Source organism: Alexandromys fortis, unplaced genomic scaffold (genome assembly GCF_014885135.2).
Source record: "Alexandromys fortis isolate MF-2015 unplaced genomic scaffold, M_Fortis_MF-2015_v1.1 scaffold_97, whole genome shotgun sequence".
In the NCBI taxonomy this organism is placed as follows: Eukaryota; Metazoa; Chordata; class Mammalia; order Rodentia; family Cricetidae; genus Alexandromys; species Alexandromys fortis.
This window is the reverse complement of record NW_026067981.1, coordinates 295,565-302,558: the sequence shown is the minus strand read 5'-3', so window position 1 is coordinate 302,558 and position 6,994 is coordinate 295,565.

The window sequence follows — 6,994 nt, the reverse complement described above, 5'->3', positions numbered from 1 at the left end:
CCTTGTTTTATCCCCAATCATCCCGTTTCCCCAAGTTCCCCCCATCCTCCCCTTCTCACTTTTCTCTCCCCATCTCCCCTTACCCCCATCCCACCCCACCCCCCAAATCCCAATTTTTTGCCCAGCAATCTTGTCTATTTCCCATAGCAGGGATTTAGTCACAAACATTCTCAGTTTCTATTTCAGGGTCTGATACATAATTGTTGGCTATCTTTCTGATGAGTGAGCTGTTGCTGCTGATTTTAGTGTTCTGATTTCTAAGAGGCACCTGCCAATTTTTATTCCTGAATTTTCTACCTTTTTTGGAGAAAATATAACTTTAAAGTAAAACTCAAGCATTTTCTTTTGCTGTATTTTGGGTTTTTTATTTTTGTCCCTTTCCTCTTCTTTTTCTTCTTTCTCCCCCTTTCACTATTCTGCAGGAGGAAAACTTTGTTTATGTGTATGCATATATGTGCATGTGTGTCTGAAGGTGTCTGAAAGGTGCTTGTGGCCTGAATGTGTATGTCTGCATGTGCCTGTAGAGCTGAGTGTGCCTACATGTGTGTCTGAGTATATGTACATGTGTGGGGAAGCCAGAGAACCGTCTGTTTTTTGTTTTGTTTTGTTTTGTTTTGTTTTGTTTTGTAAGGCTCTCTCACTGGCCATGAGCTTACCAAGTAGGCCAGGCTGGCTGTCTAGAGTCCCAGAGGTACACCACTCTCTGCCTGACCAAAACTGAGATTTTAAACACAAGCACCTGACTCTTCTGTGGGTTCTGGGGACCAACCTCAGGTCCTTTCAAGCCAAACACTTTATCAACTGAGCTATCTCTTCAGACTCCACAAAGCCTTTTCTTTTAAAATGAGTGAGCGTGTGTGTGTGTGTGTGTGTGTGTGTGTGTGTGTGTGTGTATGTATGTATGTGTATGTGTGTGCAGGTGCCCACAGAGGCCAGAAGAGGGTGTCAGTTCACTGGAGCTGGAGTTACAGGCAGTTGTAAGTCACCCATCATGGGCGTTGAGACCCAAACTCAGGTCCACCGCTAGAGGAGTAAGTGCCATCTCTGCAGACCCACCAGGAATACTTTCCTAGCCTCTTACCTTTGCTTCTGAGGGTTGAGCTTTATGTTGACTGTCAGAGATCTTTGTTGGAACTCATTGAGCACCCTTCAGGAAACTGCTTAGTAAAACATTCTGTAGCTCTTCCAGAAGGTCAAGGGTAGGGCTGAAGTTATAGCACTCAGCAATCCTCATTCTCACTGGGAACTCTGAAAACTCATTGCTCCCCCTCAATACCAGTGAGTCAGGTCCAAATCAAGTCTTGGTGGGTGGAGACCATGGGCACTTTCTGAGGGTAAAGATTCTACAGGTTCATCCCTGTTTTGGTGCTATCCATGGGGACTCCCAACTTCCTCTTGCACTCTTCGGTCCTTTGATTTTCTTTGGAAATCTTCATGAGGTCTCTGGGGGCTCCAATAGGTGAGCGAACATGGATGATGGAGAGATGGAAACGAGGATGGCTGTGGGAGGAAGAGGGTTGAGTGTGGTTAACAATTGCATTTATTTTAAATATCAGGTGTTGGTTTCATGAGTAACTCCCTAAAAGGCAAAGTCCTTCTGTGGCTCAGGAATATTTGCATAACTGTTAATTAGTGCTTGGGAGAACTGAATCATCGGAATGCCATGGGGGCTTGTTATTTTTATTAAGCTTGGTGGAATCTTGTGGTGGGCATGGCTTGTGATATCTGGGTGCAAAAAGCCCTTTTCACTTGTAGTTGATTAGGACGGTAGTATTTATTAATACTAATGATCTACAAGCTTCCAGCAGTTATATGGTGGAAGTGGAGACTCTTTTATTTCCTTTTATGTCCCAGAATGTGAGAAAGAGCTTGGGCAGTATGGAGACAGGACAACTTTGATATGGCCTAAATCCATTAAAATGATATTTTTTTCCCAAAATTCTCACCTTTCCTATTTTTAAAAGGATTTAAAAGCTGTGATTTTCAAGAGATAAAAATATAACTGAAACTGTAGGGAAGGGAGAGTTTTACAGTCAAACTGAGATGCTGGTGTTAATCTCAACATCAGGACCACACACTGATTTTACTGGTCAGCTTTAGACAAACAACAAGAGGAACAGAAATCAAAGCAAAGCAAGATACAAAGGATGACATCCTTCTTGTTATTTGGTAAAGGGGGCTATAAAAATGCAAGTAGAATACACACACACACATGTATATTTGGTATTGACTTTGTGAGAGAATATAACTTAGTGATTTCCTTGTAAAAGAGGAATAAAGAAGTGGAAAATATCTGAAAAGATGCCCTATGTTCCTGTGGTAGATGCTGCTTTCATTATGATAGTTTTAAATCCAAAAGGTCTATCTGGTGCCTGCATGGAGCCTTCATCCTACATTCTAGTCTCTTTGATGTGAGAAGGTACTCTCCAGGCTTTTGAAAGACAAAATTGAACATCAGCACAGCCACAAAATCCTCCACCTACAATCTGTCCTATCTGCAAGATGTACTAGGGCAATGGCGGCACAGAACTTGTCCAAGTAATGTTTGGTTTAACTTGAGGCCTGTCCCAGGAGAGAGAGCCCATGCCCTACACTGCCTGGATGGCCAGGAGCTGGAGACTGAATAGCCCAGAGACCTGGGATAGATCTAAACACCACTGGCACACGTGCATGCACGCACGTGTGTGTGAACACACATCAATGAAATGATTCATAATGATATTCTGATATGCTCAATAGATTGGTACTTTATCCAGTGTTCACCAGAGAGGCTTCCCCTGGCAGCAAATGTGAGCGGGTTCTGAGACTCACAGCCAGACATGTGGAAAGAATCTAAATTGTAGGTCTCCACTGATTCCCTCCCCCTGGAGATCGGGGAACCCCTGCAGAAGAGGGGGCTTTTAGATTGTAGACCTCATAGGAGATGGAGGACACCAGTAGATCATGGCCCTCTGGAATCAACTAAACAGGGCTCACATGGTCTCACAGAGACTGAAGGGGAAAGCATGGGGCCTGCATAGGTTTGCCTCGGGACTTCGCATATATGCTGTGACTGTTAGCTCGATGTTTTTATGGGACTGATTCCTGATAGTGGAAGTGGGTGTATCTTTGATTCTTTTCCTCCTATTGGGTTGTCTTGTCCAGTCTGAATATGAGGGCTTTTGCCTGTTTTTTTTTTTTTTTGTATCTTGTTTTGTCCTGTTTGACTGTCATCTCTTAGAGGCTTGCTCTTTACTGAAGTGGAAACAGAGGGGGAGTGGACTGGGGGTAGAAGGGAGGTGGTGAGGAACTAGGAGGAGTGGAGGCAGAGGAAACTGTGGTCAGGGTGTATTATATGAGAGAAGAATCTATTTTCAATAAAAAGATAATAAAAGAAATAAAAAACAAATCCAAGAGCATAATGTTAAGTTGTTCTCATCGGAGAATTCTGACAAATGTTGTTAGTAGATTTTTGTTTAGAGAACATCTGATTTGATGCTCTATTAGAATTTTGTGAATTTTTTGCTAGAATTCTTTCTCATGCTATAACCCTTCCTTTAAAAATGGCATTTCTACATTGAGATGAAAAATGCGAAGATGCATTTTTTTCACCTTAAATTTAAGTTCTTGGAATTGCTGATATCTAACAATAAATTCTTGGGATCTATGGGTAGAACTTAATGAGTGATGCTTCAGGTAGTAGAAGTGTGTAAGATAATCTATCTTCATTTGTTTTTGTTAAGAGCTTGTAGGAGTCAACCCAGTGTAGCAGCACCAGACACTGTAGTGTCGTGTACACTGCACAGTGTGCTGTGCTATGATCCCATGGTTGGCTGGAAGCTGTGGTTTATTACATCACTGCTCACTCAGCATTGTGGGAAGGTATTGGATCATACTGCTATCCTGAAAAGGAACAGCTTCAAAGCTTAAAGAAGGATAACCACTGAACGCTGCTTTTCAACATCTTTGAGTAGAAGAGCCTTCGGTGAAGCTGTTTTAGGGCATGGTCATGTGTTGACATGGGCCATTGATTGACCTAAGACTTTCTTTGTGACTAGAGAGCGATCAGCCTTAGACAACAGGAAAACACAGTTGCTACCATGTGGGAATTCACTTCAGTTGTCAACTGCCTTTTATCTCTTTTCTTGCCTTTTAATTGTTTCTCAAACAATTGTTCGTGATTGTGTAGGTGCACATGTGTGTGTGTGTACATGCATGTTCTTAAGCATAAACAAGGCCAGGGAAAGACATTGAGGGTGTTTCTCTGTTACTCTCCATCTTACTCCCTTGAGACAGAGTCTTTCAATCTTCATTAAGGAGAGTTCAATATTTTAAACAAAGATAATGGGGGAAAATCATGAATGTGTATAATAAGGTTTTTGCATCATCAATACGAGACCTGGAGGAATTCTTAAACAGAAAGGAACAGCGTCAGATGGTTCCCTGGTGCTAAGACAGTCAAGACTAGCCACACCTTTTCCCCTGCTCTCGTTCATCTTTTTTCTGACCCATAGCTGACAATGAAAAGAGGAAAAGAAACAGTGGGAAAAGGAAGAAAGGGTGTGAGGTGAGAAAAACATACTGGAGAGACAAGGAGTGGGTGGGAGGAAAAGGGCAGAGAGCCCTCGTTTGTGTTGATGAGACACTGTTGCTCTTCACCCTTAGGGATTTTCTAGAACTGATTCATGTTGACTGCAGGGAACTTTTTTTTTTTTTTTTTTTTTTTTGTTTCTAGAATGATGTACGTTAAAGCATGGTGCCTGCTTCCAGGTTTTGCCTAGAATTATTGCCGTGGTTTCCTTCAGCGATGAGCTGTGAAGTATGAGCTGAAATAAATGCTTTCCTATTTTGAGTTATTTTTGGCCATGGTGTTTTATTGCATTAACAGAAAATCAGACTAGGAAAGAAATGACACCAGCTAAATGTGCAAAATTCAAAGAGACGATCTAAATGACCAATCTCTTTCTAATAAAAAAATAATTAAAAAGATAAGCTTAGTCTTTAGATATTTTTTTTCTGTTCTTTTGAAGCAAAAAAAAAAAAGTGACTTTTGTAGAATTTCTCTTTCGTCTTCCTTTCACCTACAAAGGGAGCTCTTGAAATGACTCAGGGCTGGATTTCTCCATCTGTAATTTATGATCTTCCATGGGTCCTCTCCACAAAGAGTGTTCACTGATGGAAGTTCAAAGGTGGCCAGAGAACATGACGCTCAGGCCCTCACCACTTTCTTAGTTCTCTCAGGACCGCTGTGATTTAAAGAAAAGAGGCCCGACTCTGGGAGGATCTTCTGTTTCAGAATGACAATATCTTTGTTTCTATCACCCCAGTGACCTTCTTCATGCTTTTACAGAACAGACTGTGTGTTGAGAACAAGCTTGTCCCCACTATTGGCTGACCTTATGCTCTGCTGTAGGCTTCCTGACACGGCATCACTCCCCAGAATAGTATATCTTAGAACTTGGCTTCTGCCTTCATTGTTTGCAACAGCTTGAAAGAGGATTTGAGAAGACAACCAACATCCATCCTTCTATGTACCCAGGGTCTAAATGGTCCTGCCAAGAATTGTATTTGCTTATGTTTTAGTAATTCCCCAGAAGTTGGTAACATCAGTCAGGTTGTTTTGTTTCCTTTGTGTGTTCAAAGTTTCATGAAAAAAAAAAAAATGCTACATTTACCAATCGCCTGTTACCAGTCGCTTTCAGCCAGACAGGTTTGATGTGCCTTCCCCAGTCACTGACTGCCTTTTCTTCATTGATCTCCTCAGCTCCTTAATGTCTGTTGTGCCTGGATTTGGCTGGTCCAGAAGTGTGCTTTTTCCAAGGAAAACTGGATACTTGCACTGTGGGACTCTGTTGAATATGAATTTTAACTTTCCCGGGGAGACTAGGCTATGGAGAAAAAGAGAGGAGAGCGGTGACACATGGCAGATCTGAATGAGGTCTGAGGGTCTCTGTGATCTTCCCTTCTCTGCACTTGTTTGACTAGACTAGACTTCTGTGTCTCCTATATGTATTCCAGGCAGGAATACTCTGGGCAAACTGACATGCTACTGGTGGGCAACTGGGATGCAAGAGGGTATTGGATTCTTAAGGTATATAAGGTTTATTTTGTTTGTGTGTGGGATATGTGGCATGTGTGTGTGTGTGAGAGAGAGAGAGAGAGACAGTGAGAGAGAGAGACAGACAGAGAGACAGACAGAGAAGGAGAGAGAGATACACGCACGTAGCTAGAGAGGATGCTAGGTGTCCTCCTTCTCACTCTGGACCATACATTTTGAAACAGGGTGTTTTGCTGCAGTTTTGGCTAGCCTGGGTCATCAGTGAATGTCCATGGCCTACCTCTCTCCATCCCCTCAGTGCTGGGATTACAGGCATGTGTGGCCATGCCCTACTTTTATATTAAGCTTTGAACAGGTCTTCTTGCTTTCGCAGCAATCTTCCCATCCTCAGTTAGAGTATTTGGGGAGCTAGGGTGGGGTACCCTGCAACAGATGAGAATATGAGAAACTATAGACAGCCACCAGTGACTTAAGGACCCTGACATAAGTGGGTCTAGTTTTGCATCCATATGACCCAGGAGCCAATCTAGGGCCTCTGGGTGCAAGTTGCAGATGGTCAGATTTAACTTAAGTATAAGGGAGAGATATTTTTAATAAAAAAATGGACTTTTATACATAGGGGTGTTTTACCTGCATGCATGTCTGTGTACTATATATGTGCCTAGTACCCACCAAAAGAGGCCATCAGATTCCCTAGAACTGAAGTTATAGACAGTTGTGAGCTGCCACATGGGCTTGGGGGATCAAACCTGGGTTGCCTGGAAGAGCAGTAAGAGTTCTTAACAGCTGAGCATCTCACCAACTCAATAAATAATTTTAACCAAGTACAATTCTTTATGTACAGGTTATTTTGCTTTGGAAGGCAGCAGGGCCTATTGACAGTAGTGAAGATTTATGTTGTAGAAGCCATTCTCTCAAGAGACATTCCTATTCCAACCCTTGAGATCTGCCTGAGGA